At 38.9% G+C, this 23,773-nt stretch overlaps 1 protein-coding gene across 3 annotated transcripts in view; it reads left to right on the top strand.

The window, feature by feature from the left end:
* PLS1 (plastin 1) overlaps positions 1-23,773 on the top strand; it is a 133,379-nt gene that overhangs the window by 48,993 nt on the left and 60,613 nt on the right. The gene's annotated exons all lie outside the window — the stretch shown is intronic.

The raw sequence follows: 23,773 nt of genomic DNA, 5'->3' as shown, positions 1-23,773 counted from the left end.
GGGGTTAAATGAAAAATAAAAACATAAGGCCGGGCGCGGTGGCTCAAGCCTGTAATCCCAGCACTTTGGGAGGCTGAGACGGGCAGATCACGAGGTCAGGAGATCGAGACCATCCTGGCTAACATGGTGAAACCCCGTCTCTACTAAAAAAAAATACAAAAAACTAGCCGGGCGAGGGGGCGGGTGCCTGTAGTCCCAGCTACTTGGGAGGCTGAGGCAGGAGAATGGCGTAAACCCGGGAGGCGGAGCTTGCAGTGAGCTGAGATCCGGCCACTGCACTCCAGCCCGGGCGACAGAGCGAGACTCCGTCTCAAAAAAAAAAAAGAAAAAGAAAAACATAAGATGATTTTTAAAATCTATTGTTAATTGGAAAGACTTTATCATATCATTAATATATCATAATACAATATATACACAAGATACTGTTTATTAATGAGTATAAAGTTGTATTTTATATAATCTCGATAATTTTGACTTTGTTGCCCAACATGCGATCACACTGCTCCTCTTTTGTTTTCTGATGTAGCTGATGAAGACTCCTACTAAGATTAGAGGTGTGTGTTCTATTGTTTTCTTATGCTTATATGATTTGTATTTTTTACAGTCTCCAATTGCTTTGCAGACATATTTTTAAAGCTTATTTAGTGAGTGTAGCTTTGGTATCAACTGGGTTATATAATCTGTTAATCCACTCAACCAGGCATGCACAAATGGTAGAACATCACAAATGCTGGAAGTGAAAAAGGAATGACAGTCACTGTCCAGGCTCTTCTTTGTGGAATGTCTACTCCTCTCTTGGAATAGCCCTTGAACTGTTTGCATCATGGGATCTGGTCATAAGGACCAAGTTAGGATTCTACTGAAAATATACACGTTAAATATTTGTAAAGCTAATTTTGTTTCCTTGTTTTTAGTTTTAAAAATATACATTTTTCTTATATTTACTTCCTACACTCTGGTAGAGATCATTGTTCTTGGTGACTCTTGTTTTCTGAGTAGACAAGGTTGTGACCTCAGTTTTCTCATCTGTTAAGCAGGGAGTTGGACTAGATGACTTTTTAGGTGTTTGGGGAAGGGATTTTTTTTAACCACATTTAGTTTTGTACCTACTTTTTTGTACTGACATATGCCTATTAACTCATCCTTCTAAGTAACACTCACTGGTTGGAAGTTTCTGTAAGGAATAATGTTCAGAAACAGGAGTGACATATTAAGGTTTGCTTTTTAAGTCAAGATTTTGGAAATATCTGTTACACCCAAAATGGAACTTGAAAAGCTTTCTTACTCTTCAAGGCCCATCCAGTTTAAACCCTATCCTCTCAGGAAAATTTTTGTCAGACCCATGTTTGAAGTATCTGCTATCTGTTTTTTTTTCTTCTATAGAATTCTGCTTGTACATTCATCAGTAGACTTGAATTATGGTTGTATGTGTATGTGTTTGCTTTCTGTGAGGCACAGCTGTTTATTTGTTTGGTTTTTGAGACAGTGTCTCACTCTGTCACCCAGGCTAGAGTGCAGTGTTGCTATCAGAGCTCACTGTAGCCTTGACCTCCCAGGCTCAAGAGATCCTCCTGAAGAGCTGGGACCACAGGCATGTACCACCATGTCCAGTTAATTTTTTTAAGACTTTTTTTTTTTTTTTCTTTTAGAGACAGAGCCTCCCTGTGTTGCCCAGGCTGGTCTTGAATTCCTGGCCTCAAGCAATCCACCCGCCTTGGCCTCCCAAAGTGCTGCAATTACAGATGTGAGCCACCATGCTGGGCTAATCATATTTTAAATTTTTAGAAAAAAATGAGGATTTGGAGTTCAGTTAGAATTGAGATAGTAAAAAGAACCATGTACAGAAAGAATTGTTTTGTAATCCTCTATATTGAGTCATCTAATTTCAATGTCTACATAAAAGAAGCTCAGATCTCTTTCTTGAATATCATGTAGAAAGATGATACCTTGGTTCCCTTGAGAACCTGATTCATGACATCATTGCTTTTGGCCATTCAAGAGTCGTTGTGGTTTATTGAAGGGAACATGGAACTGGGACTTGGGCACACTGGAAATACTACCAGCTTTGACACTTACTAGTGGATGACCTAGGCTGTTTAGCTTGATCCCTCTGAACCTGTTTCCTTATGTGTAGAAATGGGAATAAAGATGGGTCCCAGAACTGAAAATATAGTGTGTATGTGCGCGCACATGTGTGCAGTGTGCATGTGTGCATGTACACGTGTATGTGTATAAATTTATGTAGTGTAATATTATTTTTATTCCCATTTTACATGTGAGGAAATAGCTAATAATTCTGTAATATGTAATATTCAGTCCTGTTCCTTAGCTCACTGGGCTGATGTGAAAATCAGATGTGATAATACATCTGAAAGTGCTTTATAAATTAGAAAACATTTAAATCTGAAATGTAATTTACCTTGATAATGGCACCTGTTACTTATAATATGATGGTGGTCTTCCTTAGTCTTTGGTTTTAGGCCACCATGAAGAATCACTTTCAAACTTATTTCTTTTTTTCACAACATTTGTCATTGTTATTAGCTGAGAATAAAATCTCTAGTGAATTTGTACTGAGACATTCATACTACCTTATGACTTAATTAAAAACCCATCACTTTGAAACAGACAAAAAACACTGGGTCAGCCGATTAATGCTATTTTAAAGAATGAAGTTAACTAAAGTAAAATGTTCTAAGATTTCAAGAGTTGTATAGAGTCAGACTAACTCTGTAAGCAGAATGACTAAATTCTCTTATGGCAGGTCCAGAGGGGAAGCTCCCTGGACCCATCTTTATATTAAATAGTGATCACGTGGACTTTCACACGCTTGTTTCAAGTTTGTTTCAGTATGACTCTAGTTGTTTTGATATTAATGTGTGCCTACTAACTAAGTGGTATTGGGCAAGTTAGTTAACCGTTGTGAGCTTGCTTTTATCAGTAAAAATAGATACAACAACTACTACTTTGGGGGGCTGTTTTAAGGATTGGAAATAATTTTTTTTTTTTTTTTTTGAGATGTAGTCTCGCTCTGTCACCCAGGCTGGAGTGCAATGGCACAATCTTGGCTTACTGCAACCTCTGCCTCCCAGGTTCAAGCAATTCTCGTGCCTCAGCCTCCCGAGTAGCTGGGAGTACAGGTGTGCATCACCATGACCGGCTAATTTTTGTATTTTTAATAGGATGGAGTTTCACCATGTTGGCCAGGCTGGTCTCAAACTCCTAACCTTGTGATCCGCCCGCTTTGGCCTCCCAAAGTGCTGGGATTATAGGCGTGAGCCACTGTGCCTGGCTGGATTAGAAATAATTTATATAAAGTTCCTGGCACGTATTCATCAGAATTCTGATTAGCACACGTGTGTATGAGGAAACTCACTGGAGACCTGGGAAAGAACTGTCAGGAAGGATTAGAAGGAATAGTGCTTAGCACTCACACAGACCAGGAATAGTGCCAATTCTTACCAGCCACACGGTAAAAAACCATGTAGTAATGTACAGGTTATTGGGTACTCAGCCCTCTTGCCTCAATCATGGGGAATAATTAGCCCACAGACAGTGTGGTTTCTCAACCTCAGCACTATAGGAATGTTAGACTTGATAATTCTTTGTTTTAAGGGGATCTCCTGTGTATTATATGATGTTTAGTAACATTCCTGGCCTCAACACACTAGATGCAAGTGATGCCTCCTCTTGTGAAAGTAAAAAATATCTCCAGACATTGCCAGATGTCCTCTGGGGAGCATAGTCATCTCCTGTTGAGAATCAGAGCCCTAAACTCACTTCTGCGCTGGTCCTGCCTAATGAAGCTTAAAAGCAAGACCTAAGGGTCAAACTCTTTCCAAGTAATTTAACTGCATCCAAGAATAAAGATCAAGAATGGTTATAGGGCTTCCCCCCACCTACAAAAACAGAAAAAAATATTTAAAATTTTGCCCTGGCAAGGTGGCTTGTACCTGTAATCCCAGCATTTTGGGAGGCCGAGGCAGGTGGATCACTTGAGGCCAGGATTTTGAGACCAGCCCAGTCTCATGGTGAAACCCCATCTCTATAAAAAGACAAAAACTATCCAGTCACGGTGGCAGATGCCTGTAATCCTAGCTGCTCAGGAGGCTGAGGCGGGAGGATTGCTTGAGCCCAGGAGGCAGAGGTTGTAAGTAAGTAAGTAAGCTGAGATTGCACCACTGTACTCCAGCCTGGGCAACAGAGTGAGACCCTGCCTCAAAAAAAAAAAAAAAAAAAAACTCTAAAATATAAAATTTTGGCTGGGTGCAGTGGCTCATGCCTGTAATCCTAGCACTTTGGGAGACTGAGGTGGACAGATCACGAGGTCAAGAGTTTGAGACCAGCCTGGCCAACATGGTGAAACTCCACCTCTACTAAAAATACAAAAATTAGCCAGGCATGGTGGCGAGTGCCTGTAATCCCAGCTACTCGGGAGGCTGAGGCAGGAGAATTGCTTGAAACCAGAAGGCGGAGGTTGCAGTGAACCGAGATCATACCATTGCTCTCCAGCCTGGGCAACAACAGTGAAACTCGGTCTCAAAAAAGAAAAAAAAAAATCCCAATGGACCTCGAATGTCCAAAGCAATCTTGAAAAAAATAAAGTTGCAGAGTGTATACTTCCTGCTTTCAAAATATACTACAAAGCAGCAGTCTAATATCAAGATGGTATAGTACTGGCATAAAGACATATATAGAGACCAATGGAACAGAATAGAGAGCATGTAATAAACGCGCGCGCACACACACACACACACACACACAGACACATATATATATATATATGGAGAGAGAAGAGAATATCAAATGATCTTTGACAAAGGTCCCAAAGATCTTTGTCTGATCTTTGGGGCAGATCTCTGCCCTGTGATGGGGCAGAGACAGTCTGTTCAACAGATGGTGTTGGAAAATTGGATATCCATATACAAAAGAATGAAATTGAGGCCAGGCATGGTGGCTCATGCCTGTAATCGCAGCGCTTTGGGAAGCCAAGGCAGGTGGATCACCTGGGCTCAGTAGTTTGAGACCAGCCTTGGCAACATGGCAAAATCCTGTCTCTATAAAAAATACAAAAAAAAAAAAAAAGGTTGGCATGGTGGCTCAGGCCTGTAATCCCAGCACTTTGGGGGGTCACGGTGGGTGGATCACTTGAGGTCAGGAGTTGGAGACCAGTCTGGTCAACATGGTGAAACCCCATTTCTGCTAAAAATACAAAAATTAGCCAGCAACTTGGGAGGCTGAGGTAGGAGAATCGTTCGAAACTGGGAGGTGGAGGTTGCGGTGAGCCAAGATCATGCCACTGCACTCCAGCCTGGGTGACAGATTGAGACTCCATCTCAAAAAACAAAAACAATCAAAAAATTCCAAAACTGGCATGGTGGCGTGTGCCTGTGGTCCCAGCTACTCAGGAGACTGAGGTGGGAGAATTGCTAGAGCCTGGGAGGTCGAGGATGCAGTGCACCAAGATCATGCCACTGCAGTCCAGCCTGGACAACAGAGTGAGACCCTGTCTCAAGAAAAAAAAAAAAAAAAAAGACGAAGTTGAACCTTATACCATATGCAAAAATTAACTCAAAATGGATTAAAGACCTAAATGTAAAACCTAAAACTCTTAGAAGAAAACATTGGGTGAAAGCTTCAGGACACTGAATTTGGCAATGATTTCTTGGATGTGGCATCAAAAACGCAGGCAACAAAAGCACAAATAGACAAATGGGACTTCATCAAACTAAAAAACTTCTGCACATCAAAGGAAGCAATCAGTAGAGTGAAAAGGCAACCTTAGGTGTGGAAGAAGATACTAGTAAATCATATGACTGATAAGGGGATAATATCCAGAATATATAAAGAGATCTATAATTCATTAACTAAAAACAACCTAATTAAAAAGTGGGCAAAGGATTGGAGTAGATGACATTCCAAAGATGACATACAAATGGTCCATAAGCATATAAGAAGATGTTCAATATCACTACAAATGGTCCTTGACTTACAGTGGTTAGACTTACTATTTTTTAACTGTATGATAATGCAAAAATGATAGGCATTCAGTACACTGCTCCACTTACAATGGGGTAGTGTACTAATAACCCCATCACAAGTTGAAAATATAAGTCAAAAGTGAGTTTTCTATGCACTTTCATCATCAGGATATAACATCACTATAAGTTGAATATCTGTATTCATAAGAGAAAACAAATGTGCATCAAAATTGTAATGAGGTATCACCTTATGCCCATTAGGATGACCAATAGCAAACAAACAGAAAATTTAAAAAGTGTTGCTGAGGGGATGCAGAGTAATTGAACCCCTTTTGGGAATGTAAAATAGTGTAGCCATTATAGAAAGCAGTATGGAGGGCCCTCAAAAAATTAAAAATAGAATTAACATATGATCCAGCAATTCCACCTCTGGGTATATATTTGAAAAAATTTAGAGCAGGATCTTTTTTTTTTTCTTTTTCTTTTTCTGAGACGGAGTCCTGTTCTGTTCCGCAGGCTGGAGTGCCGTGGTATGATTTCAGCTCACTGCAACCTCCACCTCCTGAGTTCCAGCAATTCTCCTGTCTCAGCCTCCTGAGTAGCTGGGATTGCAGGTACACGCCACCACGCCTGGCTAATTTTTATATTTTTAGTAGAAACAGGTTTCACCATGTTGGCCAGGCTGGTCTCCAACTCCTGACCTCAGATGATCCACCTGCCTTGGCCTTCCAAAATGCTGGGATTACAGGCATGAGCCACTATGCCCAGCCTAGAGCAGGATCTTAAAGAGATATTTGCAGACACATGTTCACTGCATCATTAGTCACAACATCTAAGACGTGGAAGCAAACCACATGCCCACTTGCAGGTGACTAGATAAAGGAAATGTGGTATAGAGATACAATGGAATATCATGCAGCCTTTAAAAAGAAAGAAATCTTGTCATATCCTATAACATGGATGAACCTCAAGGCCTCATTTTGCTAAGCAAAATAAGCCAGTCACAAAAGTACAAAGACTATATGATTCCACTCATATGAAGCATGTAGAGTAGTCAAACACAGAAACAAATTAGAAGGGATTGCCAAGGGCTGGGGAGAGGAGAGAAGGGAAATTAGTGTTTAATGGGTATAGAGTTTCAGATTTGCAAGATGACAAAGTTATAGAGAACTGTTGTATGACAATGCAGTATAATCAACATTAATGAAATATATACTTAAAAATGGCTAAGAAGGCTGGGAGCAGTAGCTCACACCTGTAATCTCAGCACTTTGGGAGGCTGAGATGGATGGATCACCTGAGGTCAGGAGTTCAATACCAGCCTGGCCAACATGGTGCAACTCTCTCTACTAAAAATACAAAAATTAGCTGGGCGTAGTGGCTACACCTGTAATCCCAGCTACTCGGGAGGCTATGGCAGGAGAATCACTCAAACCTGGGAGGCGGAGGTTGCAGTAAGCTGAGATTGCACCATTGCACTCCAGCCTGGGCGACAAGAGTGAAACTCCGTCTCAAAACAAACAAACAAAACAAAACAAAAACAAGGTTAAGATGGTAAAATTAATGTTATGTGTTTTTTACCACAATAAAAAAAGTTATGGGAATACAAAACTGTTACCCAACAAAGTAAACTTTACAGTGTCTTTTATCCAGTAAAAAATTACCAGACATGCAATGAAGCAGGAAAATGTTACCCATAACTAGAAGGGAAAATCTATGAATCAAAACTGACCCAGAACTAATACAGTTATTAGACTTGTCAGACAATGAAATTAAAATGTAATTAGTGCTATATTACTTATGCTTAAGAGAGTTAAGTGGAGACATAGAAAATATTTTAAGATACCCAAATCAAACGTCTAGAGATAAAAACACAGCATCTGAGATGAAAATACACTGGACAGGATTAAGGGCAGATTAGACATTGCAGAAAAGATTAGAGACCTTGGAGACATAACAATGGCAGCTGTCTAAAATGCAACAAAAAGGAAAGAACTACAAAAGTACTTAAAATAGCAGTAATCTGCATGATAACTTTAAGTGGTCTAATATTTGTATACTTAAGTTCCCTGAAGGAGGAGGGAGGAACAGAAGAAATACTTGAAGAGATCATGGCTGAAAAAATTTTCCAAATTTGATGAAACCTTTAAACCCAAAGATCCAAAATGCTCAATGAACCCCAAACAAAAGCTACATGAGGAAAACTACATCAAAGCATAATTGTTTTGTTTCAAATCCACTGATAAGGATAAAAATCTAAAAGAACCCAAAGAAAAAAGACACATTACATAGGAAGAAAGGTAAAGATGATGTAGATGTCTTTTGCTTGTATTCAGTTGAAGTCTTCAACTATGCTTGTGGATTTATCTATTTCTCACTGCAGTGCTGTTTAAGTTTTGCCCAAGATGGTGTAGTATAGATAAGATAGTGGAGGAACATCATTAAGGTAATAAAAGAAAAACAGTCAACCTAGAATTCTATACCCAACAAAAATATACTTCAAAAAAAAAAAAATGAAATAAGGACTTTTTAGACATGTGAAAACTGAAAGAATTCATCACCAGCAGCCTTGCCTGACAAATGTTAAAGGAAGTCCTCAAGGCAGAAGGAAATACGGGTCTATACAAAGAAGAGCATCAGAAATGGTGCTACATGAGTAAACAGATAAGATTTCTTATTGTTTAAATCATTTTAAAAGACAGTTGTTTTAAATAAAAATAATAAAATATATGGGGCTTGAGGGGAAAAATGGAAGCATACCATTGGAGCTTTTTTTTTTTTTTCTTTTAGAGACAGGGTCTCACTCTGTCACTTAGGTTGGAGTGCAATGGTGCAGTCATGGCTCACTGTAGCCTCCGAACTCCTGGGCTCATGCAATCCTCCCAACCTTAGCCTCCTAAGTAGCTGGAACTTCAGGCACATACCACCACCCTGTAATATTCTTATGCTAGATTTGAAACGGTATAGTAGTGCTTGAAGATAAGCTGTAGTAAGTTAAAAATGTGTATGCTATAAATCCTAAAGCAATCACTAAAATGACGAAGAATTATAACTAATAAGACAAGAAAGATGATAAAATGGAATTATAAATAATATTTGGGTAATCCAAAAGAAGAAAAAAGGAAAAAAGAAAACAAAGAACAAATAGGACAAATAGAAAACAAATCGCAGGAGGAAAAACTTAACCTTATCAATAATCACATTAAAGATTAATTGTCTACATATCACAATTAAAACGTTAGAGATTCACTGGCCAACATGGTGAAGTCCTATCTCTACTGAAAATCAAAAAAAAATAAAAAATAAAAAAAAATAAAATCTGGGTGTGGTGACACGAGTCTGCGGTCCCAGCTACTCAGGAGGCTGAGGCAGAAGAATTGCTTGAAACTGGGAGGCAAAGGTTGCAGTGAGCTGAGTTCATGCCACTACACTCCAGCCTGGGTGACAGAGCGAGACTTTGTCTCAAAAGAAAAAAGGTTTGAATAAAGAAATATAACATAGTGATGAACTCTCGGTATTGTTCAGATGTTAGTTCCCCAAAATCAATCCTTACATTTAGTGGAATTCCAGGCTAAATCACAGAAGACTATTTTGGTAGAAATGGACATCCTGATTCTGAAATTCATATGGAAATGTGAATGACCTAGAAGGGCCCAAACTATTTTAGACAAAAATAACAGAATTGGAGAACGAGTGCTACCTGATTTCTAGAGCTTTTTGTTTGTGTGTGTTTTTTATTTGTTTGTGTGTGTGTTTTTTGTTTGTTTTTAAGAGACAGGGATTTGTTCTGGTGCCCAGGCTAAAGTGCAGTGGCACCATCATAGCTCACTCAGCCTTGAACTCCTGGGCTCGAGAGATCCTTTTGCCTCAGCTTTTCAAGTAGCTAGGATAACAGAAGCATGCCATCATGCCTGGCTAATTTTTTTTTCTTTTCCCTGTGGCGACAGAGTTCTTACTATGTTGCCAAAGTTGGTCCCAAACTCCTGGCTTCAAGCTGTCCTCCCACTTCAGCTACCCAAAGTGTTGCGATTGTAGGTGTGAGCCACCACACCCAGCCCCTCAAGACATTTTATAAAGTTACAGTAATTAACAGTGTTGTATTTGCATAAAGATAGACACATGAATGGAACAGAATAAAAAGTCCATAAATAGGCTCACACATATGGACAACTGAATTTCAACAAAGATGCAAATGCAATTCGGTGGAGAAACAATAATCACCCACAAATGGTGCTGGAAAAATTGGATACCCCGATGCAAAAAAAAAGAACATTGATTCATACCTTGTATTATAAACAAACCCAAAATAGACTGTAGACCCGAATATCAGTCCTAGAAAATACAAAACTTCTGAAAGAAAAAACATTGTGACCTTGGGTTTGATAAAAATTTCAAAGATACAACACCAAAAGCATGGTCTATTATAGAAAGGGTTGATAAGTCAGACTTCATCAAAATGTTCTAGCATTTCAAAGAAACTATTAAGAGAATGAAATGACAATTCTCAGACTGGGAGAAAACATGTGCAAAGTATATATCTAATAAAGCGCTTATATCCATAATATGCAACAACCCTCAACTCACTAAGAAAACAAAACACACAGTAAAATAATGAGTGAAAGAGTTGGACACTTAACCAAAGAAGATATATGGATGCGTAGATAAGCTCATGAAAAGATGCTCATCATCATTAGTCATCAGAGAAGTGTAAATAACATACCATAGTGAGATAGCACAATTTGAATGGCCAAAATTAGAAAGATTGATCATACCAAGTGTTGGCGAATATGTGGAGGAACCAGAAATCTCATACACTGTTGATGGGACTACAAAATGGTATAATTATTTTGGAAAACAACTTGATAGCATCTTAAAAAGCCAAATATACATCTACCACGATTTCCAGCCATTCTACTATAGGCATTTACTGAAGAAAAATGAATGTGTTTGTCCACACACAGACTTGCACACAATAGTTCATAGCAGCTTATTTGTAATAACCAAAATCTGTGAACAACCTAGGTGTCTTCATGATTTATCCATTCAAAAGAACACTACTCAGAAATATAAAGGAATGAACTATTAAAACACACAACATAGATAAATCTCAAAATATTTATGCTGACTGAAAGAAGCCAGAATAAAAGAGTATGTACACATGATTCTGTTTATATAAAACCCTAGAAAATGCAAACTATAGTGATATTAAACACATCAGTGGTTGTCTGGAAACAGAGGAGGATAGGAAGGAGGGATTACCAAGGAGCATGAGGAATATTATAGGAATCATAGACGTGTTCACTTTCTTAATAATAGTGACAGTTTCAAATATGTTGTCATATGTAAAAACTTCACATTTCATATGTTAAGTATGTGCAGCTTAGTGTATGCGAATTATAGCTTAAAGCTGATAAAAATCAATTTATAGTTTAGAAAAATGTTCATGAAAAGCTTAACATCGTGGGAAAATACCATGTAATATTCAAAGGTGGATAAATAGTTTTGTATAAATTATGTTTTAAGAAAAAGCCTGTGAAAAGCCTATGAAGGAATAGTCCAAAAAATTGAGTGTAGTTTTCCCCTGTGTATATGTGTATGTATATTCAGGATATGTAATTAAACATGGAAAAGAAAGTAGACAGTTAAAAGTTATCGCAGATCCTGTCATCCTGATTAATACTTTTTATCTGTAGGTAAACAACATGCCAGGCCCCTCCCTCTCTCTCTCTCTCCATATATATATATGTGTGTGTATATATATGTGTGTGTGTGTCTGTATGTGTGTGTATATATATATAAACATATATATAAATATAAGATTTGGAGCTTCTTTAATGGCCAAGAACTCTTTCTCCATTCTTTATTCTTCTACTCACCCTCCTGCTGTCACTACTCTCGAAGAAGCTAGCCAGTGCCATCACAAAAGGTGATAGCTGCAATTCGTGTGTGAGATGTGAATACAGGGCGCCAGGGGATCCCTTTTCCCCAACATACCTGTCCGTCTGCTCACTTAACCCGAGATTCTGAAATTTCTAGAGAATAAAGCTCTTTATTCTATAATTAAGAAAGTCATTTTAAGCATACTATCTCCTGAAAGAGGCAATAAAATAGTACCTGGACTTTCACATGTCTTTCTTATTTGATTCTGACAATGGTATGAGATAGGTATTTCTTCCAGTCTAAAAAGTGAGATCCAGAGAGGTCAGATACCCCAGATTGCACAGCTGGTAAAAGGTAAAGCCAGCATGGCCTTCTGGATCTGCCACGTTTCAAAGCTCAGTGGAAGGCAAGAAAGCATAGGGTGTCGAGAAGGCAGAAGTGCTGTCATGAAGGGTTGACACCTGTAATAACTGTGGCCCTCTTAGTTGGTCTGTGAGCAGTCTCTGAACACAGGGACAACAGTGACACTTCAGGGTGGGCAGAAACATGCCTGCTTTTGAGTGCTCTAAAAAGGATGCCTGGGAGTGGTGTTTAGCATGTGTCTTTAAACTCTTTCTAGCCATACTATTTGCTTCTCTGAGGCACATTTTCTCAATATTCATTTTGGAATGTAATGATGTACTAGCTTGTATTATATTTGATTTAAAAAAAAAACAACGACTCTGTAGCAAGGATGAATTCCCAGGCCTCAAAATTTAGGTGTGTGAGAAACATTTTATTATTTTTTTGAGACGGAGTTTCGCTCTTGTTGCCCAGGTTGGAGTGCAATGGCGTGATCTCAGCTCACTGCAACCCCCATCTCCCAGGTTCAAGCAATTCTCCTGCCTTAGCCTCCCGAGTAGCTGGGATTATAGGCATCTGCCACCATGGTCTGCTAATTTTGTATTTTTGTAGAGACAGGGTTTCTCCATGTTGATCAGGCTGGTCTCCAACTCCCGACCTCCTCAGCTTCCTCAGCTTCCCAAAGTGCTGGGATTACAGGTGTGAGCACGGCGCCCGGCCTGTCTTTATATTTATTACAACATAATTTCTATCATCAGTACTTATGTAATAGAAGACTTCCTTAGGGTAAAACATACAGGGTAAAACTCAGTCATTTAAGGCTGAGCTCAGGTGTCGTCCCTGGGTGATAGCAGTAAGTTTTCAGAAACTTCGTCATGTCATAGCATGGATAGGAGGGTGAGGGGTTCAGGGCCTGTCATTTCCCTTAAACCAGCTTCTGCTGAGACTTTGTGTAGTCCCTGGGTGTGGTTGTCCCTCCCTGCTGACATCTGAAGTGTCTGAATTTCCCCTTAGTCTGTAGTAATGAGGACCATGTGGCGCCCCTTTGTTAAGACCCTGAATCCAGTCCACTTGGTTTTAGTAGTGGAATGGTAGAGGGAATGGGTTGGGATTGTCAAAGAGTAAGTTATTATTTAGCACTTTTACACCGCTACACTTGAGATAACATTGCTTTTCTCTAATTCCTACTACTCCCTTGAATACTTTCTGTATCATTTGAACATATGGACACCTCTTCTTCCTCGCACTTCCTTAATTCTCTGTGTCTAGACTGTACCAGATGGTGAATTTTATTGATTACACTTATACTAACATTGCTATTTAGCTTACTAATTTTTCTTACATCCCCCAACTAGTTTGAAAGCTCCTTGAATCCCTAGACCAGAAATTAAACTTCTTGATGTCCTTCACAGTGCTTAGCATAGGACTGAGTGCACAGGCAGTTCTTAGTAAGTGTTGGCTGGATGAATAAATGAATGAATTTAAACTTTTTGAGTATAGAGAATAAATCTAATATTTCTTTCTATATCCCCGATGATGTTTGATGAAGTGTTAAACACTAAGCAGTCATAAACTATTTACTTAATTCAACTGAATTGAGGGCCATTTTATATTACTAGTTCTACATGTATTTCTAGTGTCTAACGAAGCCTTGAAAAACCATGTCTGCTACAGACTGATCATTGGAAAATATTTTAAGCTATTGATTAAAATTGACTGGGAGAATTGAATACAATAGAGGAGATAAGTGTGGATTACATATATGGCATGCCAGAGACAGGAAACAATACAAGACCAGAAAAATGTAAAATCCTGTTGATATTATTTGAAATGTGTATTGTTTAAGTGGACATAAGCAAACAGTGGGCAGATGAATCTACTTCACTTCTCTGAAGGTACGGGAGAAAAAATGGACTAAGAAGATGATTTTCTTGAGTTTATCTTTTGGTAGGGTTTTAGTGACTTTCTGTACTTGGGTTCATACAACAAATTTTTATCGAGCACCAACTATGGGTAAATAATGCTTTCGACAGTTTTCAGAGATAACCTGAAAAAAGATGTCTCTTATTTCCAAGAATGCGTAGTCCTTGATGAAGGCAGGATGAACAGAAAATACTGTGTGCAAAATGGCATTAATCAGAAGGCTCAGTGAGTTCCTTTGACATCACTGAGTGATATGATTGCTTATTCAGGCTGAAGGATTTGAGGAAGACTACACAAGAAAAACAGTATTTCATTGGATCTGGAATGATTAGCAACACTTTAAAGGGTGAAGAAAGGATGAAGAGAATTTCAGGAAAAGGGCATGTATAGAGGGTTAATATTTTAAAATAACATGTACAGGATCTGCTGATGTGCTCAGTTTGATTGCAGCATGTGGTATGGAGTGTGTGGTTGGGTGGTGTCTGATACGGGTTTGGCTAGGTTGTAGGGGCATTCATTAGAGGCCAGTTTGGATTTATTGTAGTAGTTTATCGAGGTTTATGCCCGTCATTTCTCAAAAATTCTTTTTAGCCATCACATGGGAATAGTTAAGTGTGAATCTTCACCTTTTTTCTTCCTCTCTTGTCTGTTATAAAAGTAATATTTGAGCCGGACCTGGTGGTGGCCCATTCCTACAGAGACCAGCCTGGTTAAAAGAGTGAGACCTGGTCTCTACAAAAAACAAAAACAAAAAAAACTTTTAGCCAGGTATGGTAGTGCATGCCTATAGTCCTAGCTTTGAGAGGCTGGAGTGGAAGAATGCCTTGGGCCCAGGTGTTTGAAGTTGCAATGAGCTATGATTGCACACTGTACTCCAGCCTGGGTGACAGAGCGAGACCCAGAGTGGTTATATGTATATATATAATATGTATATATTATATATATAATATATATACATATATAATATATATTTTTTAAAGTAATATTTGGTCATTGTTGGAAATACACAACTATATAGAAAAAATTTAAGGCATTCATAATCTCACCACCCTCACCCCCAAAATAGCTCCTATTATCATTTTTGTATATATATGAATATATATATCCTATTCTTTTAAAAAGATATGTACTTTTTCTTTTTAAATATTTTCTGTTCTTAAGAATGAATTCCTTTTTTTTTAATCTCTGAAAAATTTAGACATATTTATTACAAAGTCTGTTTTGTGATTCCCAGTTTGGAAGTGTCTTCCTTTCATGCTGATGGATTCTCACGGTGCGTAAGTTTTGTCTGTGTGAGTTTTGTCTTCAGAGCACTATCTTCAGCTGGAGTCCAGCGTGTACTCTGGGTGGTGCCAGTCTTCCTCCCGAGCACTTCTGCTTTCGCCTTTGTGAGATCCTTATGGTTTCCTTGGTTTCTTGGGTTAATGGGTTTCTTTAGGGGAAATGGTGTGAATTCAGGCTCCCCCTCACACCTAGGGCAGTTCTGGGGTTCAGATTTCTCCTGGGTGCCTTTTTCTTTTCTGTCTGTAGTATGTGTTAAGTATACCTCTTTACAGACAGGACTGCCTCTTCCCAGGTTTGGGCTTTCTGTTCCACTTCTAACTTTCTGCTGTGTTCAGGATCCGAGGTCTCATTCCTTTGAGCTGTGAATGTTGCCCTGCTCTTATGCAGCTTCCCACTTCATATCTGGCTCTGGAGATTTCTTTTGCTTTCTCTAGATCATGTATCTATTGAAAAAATTTAAAGATGTGTATTTTATTAAACATGTCTACATGTTTCCCTATCACCTCTGTCTAACTCGTCTTTTTTTCTTTGCACAGGTGTATACTTTAAACAAAGTTGGGAATATACTATACATACTGATAATCTCCTTTTTGGAAACCTGAATAGTATATGGTGAATTTTTTTCCATGTTCTTCGAGAACATGATTTTTAATTACTATCTGATTTTCCTTTTATTGGGAGATTTACCATATATTATTAAATAAATTCTCTATTTTTTAGAAGTTTAGGTTGTTTTTATTTTCCATTATTTTAAGTAAAAATGAAGTAAAGATCTATACCAAAATCTTTCCACTCACTTTGGAATACTTCTGTAGAATAAATCCTACAAATGGAATTGTTTCATCAACATTTTTGAAGAAAGCCTTGTTAATTTGAGGCTTTTGAATCCATTGCTGCTAAATTGTGCTACAATGTTTGTTCCAGTTTTCACCTTATGAGTGTGGTCTGTCAGTTTGTGCCCCATATAGCGGGGTCTCTGTTTCCCAGAACATATTATCCGATTATTATCCTTTTAAAAGTATGGTTAATTTTCTGAGCAAAACAATGGTATTAATATTTAATTGTTATTTTAATTTTCATTTAGCTTAATGGCCTTTTAAAAACATAATTTGAATAGATCTGTGGTATTTTCAGCTTTGTAGCCTCAACTTCCTGGAGCTCAAGTAATCCACCTCACCCCTCCAAGTAGCTGAAGCTACAGAGATGTACCACCATACTGGGCTAAGTTTTCTATTTTTTGTAGAAACAGGGTTTTGCCAGGTTGCCCAGGCTGGTCTTGAACTCCTGGACTCAAGCGATCTGCCCACCCCACCACCATCCTTCACCCAGTTCATTTCCCACCCAGGATTATAGGCATGAGCCTGTTCCCAGCCTTCTTTTGTTATTTGCTGGCTTCCTATTGCCTCCCAAAAGAGTTGGATCTTTAGGTGGAAGTTGTATTTGTTAAGGGCAATGATGGGTGAGAGAGCTTGCAAATTGTAGAAGCTGAGGAAAAAATTAAATTGCTCAACATAAGAAAAGCTATTGAGATGGAGGTTGAGGGGAAAAGGCCTTGGTGAAGGGGAGACTGGAGCCCAGAAAGGAAGGGCCAGGAGTTGTGTCAGGGTAGAGAGTTTTAGAGTGATCAGAGAGGAGGTGGCTCTCTTGCAGAGAAGAGCTTTGGAGAAAGAACAGTTAAAGGAAATTTTGCAGTTTTGCCCAGTGGTGTGTAAAGTAAATTTTTCTTCTTGATTTGTCCACAAAGTCGTAAGATATTTCTCGTTAAATGCATTGTGAGGTTGGCTGTATTTGATAGGAATACATTGAAGCTGTGGTTATGGCCTATGATGGGCACAAGGTAAGAGCCAAATACTGGATGGAGAGAGGTCAAGCAGCAATGAACCTCCTGAAGTAGCCCTGGTTAAGACATCAGAGTACTGAAGCAAGGCTCTGCTCACTGATGACAAAAGGAGTCCAGTTTTTCCTCTTATATAAGTTCTGGGGTCCTGGTATATATCAAAGAATGGAGAGGGATCTACATAACAACTAGCATTGGCCTTCTAATACTGAGTATGCTTAGAGCTAACTTTGATTTAGTTTAGGAAAATAAGGAACATAATTTGAGAGTTATAGAATATATTAGTCAAATTCTCTTTATCTTCATTTGTTCTTGATTAAACTACCAACAGCTAAGATCTCCTACAGTAGTTCTGCTCTTGTTAATTTCTTCATTGCTTTTTTTTTTTCTTTTTTTTTTGAGATGGTATTTTGCTCTTGTCACCCAGACTGGAGTGCAGTGGCATGATCTTGGCTCACTGCAACCTCCACCTCCCGGGTTCAAGTGATTCTCCTGCCTCAGGCTCCCAAGTTGCTGGGATTACAGGCATGCACCACCATGCCCAGCTAATTTTGTATTTCTAGTAGAGACGGGATTTCACCATGTTGGCCAGGCTGGTCTCGAACTCCTGACCTTAGGTGATCCTCCTGCCTCAGTCTCCCAAAGTGTTGGGATTACAGGTGTGAGCCACCACGCCTGACCTCTTCTTTTATTTCTAAAGCTATACAACCCATGGCATTTAAACATTAATGTCTATTGTGTTTTAATTTTGGCTTGAGCCTCTTAGGCATATAAAATGACAGTGGCTTTCTTTGGTCATTTATTTTTTTGTTTTTGGTTTGTTTTGTTTTGTTTTTGAGACAGGGTCTCACTCTGTCACCCAAGCTGGAGTGCAGTGATATGATGATGGCTCATTCCAGCCTTGACTTCCCAGGCTCAAGGGATTCTCCTACCTCAGCCTCCTGAGTAACTAAGACCACAGGTGTGTGTCACCACGCCTGGCTAATTTATTTTTATTTTTCATAGAGAAGGGGTCTCTCTATGTTGTCCAGGCTTGTCTCAAACTCCTGGGCTCAAGTGATCCTCCTGCCTTGGCTTCCCAAAGTGCTGGGATTATAGGCGTGAGCCACAGCGTGACCTGACTTCTTTAGTAGTTTTTTACTTAAAGTCCTCTTTTGATGTGCATACTCTTACTCAGCATTGTCAATGACTTGTTCTGGAACGTGAAGCATATCATTTTACCCCTCACTCTATATGCTGTTTTTCTTAATTGTGGAGTGAGGAGTGTGGACAGGACTTTATAACTGTTATAAATCATTAAACTTGAGTGTCGTGATTCATTTATGAGGGTAACTTTGTCTAATAATGAGGTAATGGATGTGGAACTGCTTTGAAAAGTATAAAATGCTTGATCAAGTGCAGTTATCAATTTTTCTAATGCCAAGATTCTAGTGAGAGACAATTTCCAGAGTTGGTAGTGGGCACCACCTTCCTCCTCCAAAAGCAAAAGGTATAATTACTTCATAGTTCTCTGGCAAATATCTGGTTTCCCTAAGGGGCATCCATGTTTTGCGAATAGGAAAAACTCTAACCCGTTTGATAGAATCCTTCAGTGGTGGCATTCAGACTATTAAAAGAATTATAAAACACAGATTTGTTAATTAGTTGTATTCTTTAAGTAAATTGTGTTAATAATTTGATAGTTGTTAATTCTTTGTTATTATGGCATTCTTTGTGATTGATATTTTTCAGTACCTTTTCAAATCCATAACCTATCAAAACTTAGGATTTTAGGAAATACTTCTATGAATCCTTGAAAAAGAATACATGTATAAGACAATTCTTTCTTTTGTCTTTTAATAGGGAAGGCCAGAGTTGGATTATGTAGGTTGCAAAATGCAGTACCTCAGACTTACAACTCTGAAAAGCACTGCTTGAAGTCTCTGCAAAGAATGAAAAACTTCAAGTTTTAAACAATGTGTGTTTTAGAGGTTAAAGTTTAAACTCTGACTTGGAAGCACCCTGGGTAGGACTCTTCTGCTTACTCAGATGCAAGTTGGATCAGAATCTCTCTTGTGTTGCTGTGAATCATTTACACTGAAATTCTCAGCTACAGCTGGAGGAAAGAGGATTATAAACCAGGCGGTAATACCTGGATTATTCCAGAGCACTTGGAAATGACTCACAGCTTCCTGCTCTCTGACAGTTCTTCAGTGTTGGTCTTGAGGCATTCATTCTGAATGAGCTATTTGGCATTATAGGGAGTTACAGTCTGAGCATTATCTCTAATGTATAATTTCCTGTTACTAAATAATACGTAGAAAATAGGAACAAGGTACGTTTTCAGAGGAAAGAAATGTGATGTAAAAAATTGTGTCATAGAGGAAAACTAATGTGATGTAAAAAAAAGGTGTCATTTTCACAAAGCTCATTTCAATCTTTTGATCCATTCCCTGAGTATCATAAGACAGGTCACATTCTGCTGACACTTCACCCTGGCAGTTCTGTACCAACAAGTCAGGTTCTAGGGCAGCTTCCAACAGGAGAAGGTCCTAAGGGGTACAACAGAAGATGTAGGCATGGAAGGGGCTTGATGGAGACCACCAATATGAAGGCATTGTATAATTAAGGGTCTGGACTTAGCAGACTCCTTGGGTTCAGAGCCCAGCTCTGCTACTTACGTGAAGCTTTTGGTCTCAATTTCTTTAATTCTAAAGTGCGAACTGTAATAATATCAACCTCATAGAGTTGCTGTGAGGATTCAATGAGTCAATACATGTAGTACTTAGAACAGTGCTTGGCCTATAGTGAACGCCCATGAATGCCTATTATTAAGGCTGTAAGGGAAGTCTTACTTGCTGTGTTTGGACTGCCACTGTGTATGAGGCATGAGTTCTGTGTTTTGTGTTTTTTGGGTAGGGAGTTAAGGGGAGATTTTATGAACCATGTTTATACAACCTTCATGTGTTTTTGATTGGATGCAATGAGTTCAGGTCAGGAGAAGATTCTAAGATGGCGTGCTTGCATTTGTCTCGGATTCAGATTTAAAACTTCATCTTTGCTTCATGCAAATAAAAAGACTACAGAAGGCAAATGAGTATAGGAAAAAGTTTCTCCATAGCTTTAGGTCTTGTCTTCCTGATACCCCTTTACTACAGGCATGGGCATGTCGCGGAAGCTCTGCCAATCACACAACATCCTGGGAACTAGACTGTCATCCTCAGATAGCAGCAGAAGCATCTGGAGACAGTGCTGTAAAGCAGCACATCATAGTTCTTACTGTGGAGCTCCGTGGAGTTGTCTGTCACCTGTTCTTTGGGAGTCCATTTCTTCAGCCCTCTCTTGATTCTTTGAGTCAATGCCCTGAATCTAGTGCATTCCTTTTTTGACAAATGTTGCCAGAATCAGGTTTGTTTGTTGCTTATAGTGAAAATACCTTAACTGGCACAAATAGCAAGTAGGAAGATTAAATATTTCCATTGTCAGTAGATAAGGGGACACAGTTGAAGCTAAGAGTCCTGGAAGTCATAGAAAATTCCTTCTTAGAAAGCATGGTTTGGAGGGAGTGAGAATATCCCTTCTTTTCTGAGGTACATAAGAAGAAATGCAATTTTGACCTATTTGGGTAGAAAAAGGGAGAGTCCTTAAGTTGGCCAATATTGGGCTGCTCTAAATACAAGGTGCAGCATGTAGGTGTGTTTGGAGATGGGAGTGGTGATTTTTCATGTGCCGGAGATACAAATTACCAATAGGCAAAAAGACTAACAGAAAATTAAAGGCTTTCAAAGAAGTGACATTTTTTGAATAGAATCATCACCATCATTGCCACTGAGAAATTAAAAGTGATGTTGTTAACTGAAATCTATATTGTATTGCATCATCTTATCACCTTAGGAGTTTCTTAAGGATAATGGTGTATCTATATTTCTTCTATACTTAAAAATTACAAGGTGATAAGATGCTATAATACAATATAAATAGTCAAGAACTCCATTTGTCAGATTATGAGTGGTCTGTGGGGAAGACCAGTAAGGTTTTTCTCCCTTAGCTGGGGTTTGCATCTTTTTTCAGTCTGCCTGTTCATTTTTCTTTTTCTTTTTCTTTTCTTTCTTTCTTTTTTTTTTTTTTGAGACAGAGTCTCTCGCTGTTGCCCGGGCTGGAGTACAATGGCACAATCTTGGCTCACTGCAACGTCTGCCTCTTGGGTTCACGCGATTCTTCTGCCTCAGGCTCCTGATTATCTGGGATTACAGGTGCACACCACCATACCCAGCTAATTTTTTGTATTTTTAGTAGAGACAGGGTTTCATTATGTTGACCAGACTGGTCTTGAAATCCTGACCTCATGCTTGTTCATTTTTCAATTCATTTTTCAGCCAATTGGTACCTACTCTAGAAATCCTTCCTTGAATCTTCTAGTCAGATGATTCTTTCTTTCCTGGAACTTACTTAATTCTAGCCTGTACAGGGGTTCTAGTTCATTTTGAGAGCTGACTCTCTAGTAGGGGCTGTGTGGAGGACTGTGAGGCTCAGTGAGAAAGAACTGCAATTGGTGAGGGATGTCTGCAGTGGATAAGGGAGTCATGTGTTTGCCATTGCTGTCATCTTTGGTTCATTGACTTGCTTACTAAATTGTAAACTCTTTGAGAGTCAGGTCTGTGTGTGAGTCACCATTTGATTGCCTCCAACACTTGGCACAACACCTAGCGCCTTAGGTGTTCTCAATAAATCTGTGCTCAAATGAAATGAGGGCAATGAAGGAAAAAAATCATGGTGGAATTTGAGCTTTGCTTTGAGTGGGGGTAAAGATTTGGCTGTGGGAGAACAGAGTTTCTAGGGACAGGAAATGGCATGAAGGAAAGTTGTAGAACAATATGGAAGGGGCCTCAGGAGAAAGAGGAGGCCTTTTTCAGGATGTAGTGGGAAATCAAGATTGTTAAAAGGAAAGGTTTGGAGTCTATAGGTAAAGGTTTAACTAAAATTGTTGAGGCTGTGATCTCATGAAGGAAATTGTTTGAAGTATAGTTTAATGGAACAAACTAAAAAAGACAAGAGAAAATTCAGTTGTGGGAGGCATCAGTTTTTGGAACATTTTCCTCCTCCAGGATTTGAAAATAGAGAATTGGGCAGCTTGTGTGATTATGAGTAGCAATGTAGTGACATTATTATTGTCAACTGGAACTTCAAAACAATAATAAAAGCAACAAATAGATTTGATAAAGAAGCTCTCATTTCTAATGTTCCTACATAAGGTTTATTTCAGGCCAATTTTATATCTGACCATATATAAAAATGCCTGTACAAAAATGAATGGAGAGTTTTGAATTTTTTCAGCTTCATTAGCTCCTGAATTGTCTGCCATGCGTCCTTCTTGTTCCCTTTGTGCTTTGAAAGCACATTATCATGCCACACAGCAAATTATAGTGTGGGTCTTACTGAGATCTGGGTCAGGCACCACTTTGGAAATCTAACTAACTTAAAGGGACTTGCCACTCAGAGTACCTGTTTTTGGTAGGATGTTGGATAAATCTGCAAACATCTTGGGCATAAATATTTTTTACTCTCAGATACTAAGTAAATTGCTTTTTTCTCTCTACATGCAATACTTTAGAAGTTTCCTGATTTTAATGATTATTGACTTTGTATGTCATTGCAGCTAGATTGCCCTGCCCTGCCTCATGCCAGAAAGACCTGCCCATTTCTCATAATATATTACTACTCACTTTGTCATCTTTAGCTGAAGGTGAATTAAAAGTTAATAGGAGCCGGGCTTGGTGGTACACGCCTGTAGTCCCAGACACTCAGGAGGCTGAGGTGGATCACCTGAGCCCTAGAGTTCCAGGCTGCAGTGAACCATGATCATGATACCGCACTCCAGTTTGGGTAACAGAGTGAGACCCTATGTTAAAAAAAAAAAAGAAAAAAAGAAAAAAAAAAGCCGGGCGTGGTGGCTCACGCCTGTAATCCCAGCACTTTGGGAGGCTGAGGTGGGTGGATCACCTGAGGTCAGGAGTTGGAGACCAGCCATGACCAATATGATGAAACCCCATCTCTACTAAAAATACAAAAAATTAGCCAGGGATGGTGGCTCATGCCTGAAATCCCAGCTACTAGGGAGGCTGTGGCAGGAGAATTGCTTGAATCCAGGAGATGGAGCTTGCAATGAGCTGTGATCGCGCCACTGAACTCCAGCCTTGGCGACAGAGCAAGACTCTATCTCAAAAAAAAAAAAAAAACAAAAACAAAAAGAGAATAGGAAGAATTTTTCTGAATGAAGGGAAAGGGAAGAAAAGGTACAAAGCAGTCATAGGTCTAGAGACCTTTAGGTTATGAATATAATCTTTAATACAATACTACTGATCAGTGTGGGAGCAAATATAAACTGACTTCTGTGGTTCACTGATGCACTGAGTTTCTGGGATTAGGTGAGGTCATGGTAAAATACAAATTATGACCAACGTAATGCTTATAATCTAGATGTAAACTTATTTGGAAAATATAGGTAATTTTCTTCCCCAATTCAGAATGCCCAAATATTCTCCATCCT

The sequence above is a fragment of the Trachypithecus francoisi genome, unplaced genomic scaffold, assembly GCF_009764315.1.
Source record: "Trachypithecus francoisi isolate TF-2019V2 unplaced genomic scaffold, Tfra_2.0 Lachesis_group0, whole genome shotgun sequence".
NCBI lineage: Eukaryota > Metazoa > Chordata > Mammalia > Primates > Cercopithecidae > Trachypithecus > Trachypithecus francoisi.
This window is presented reverse-complemented; position numbering and strand designations above follow the sequence as displayed.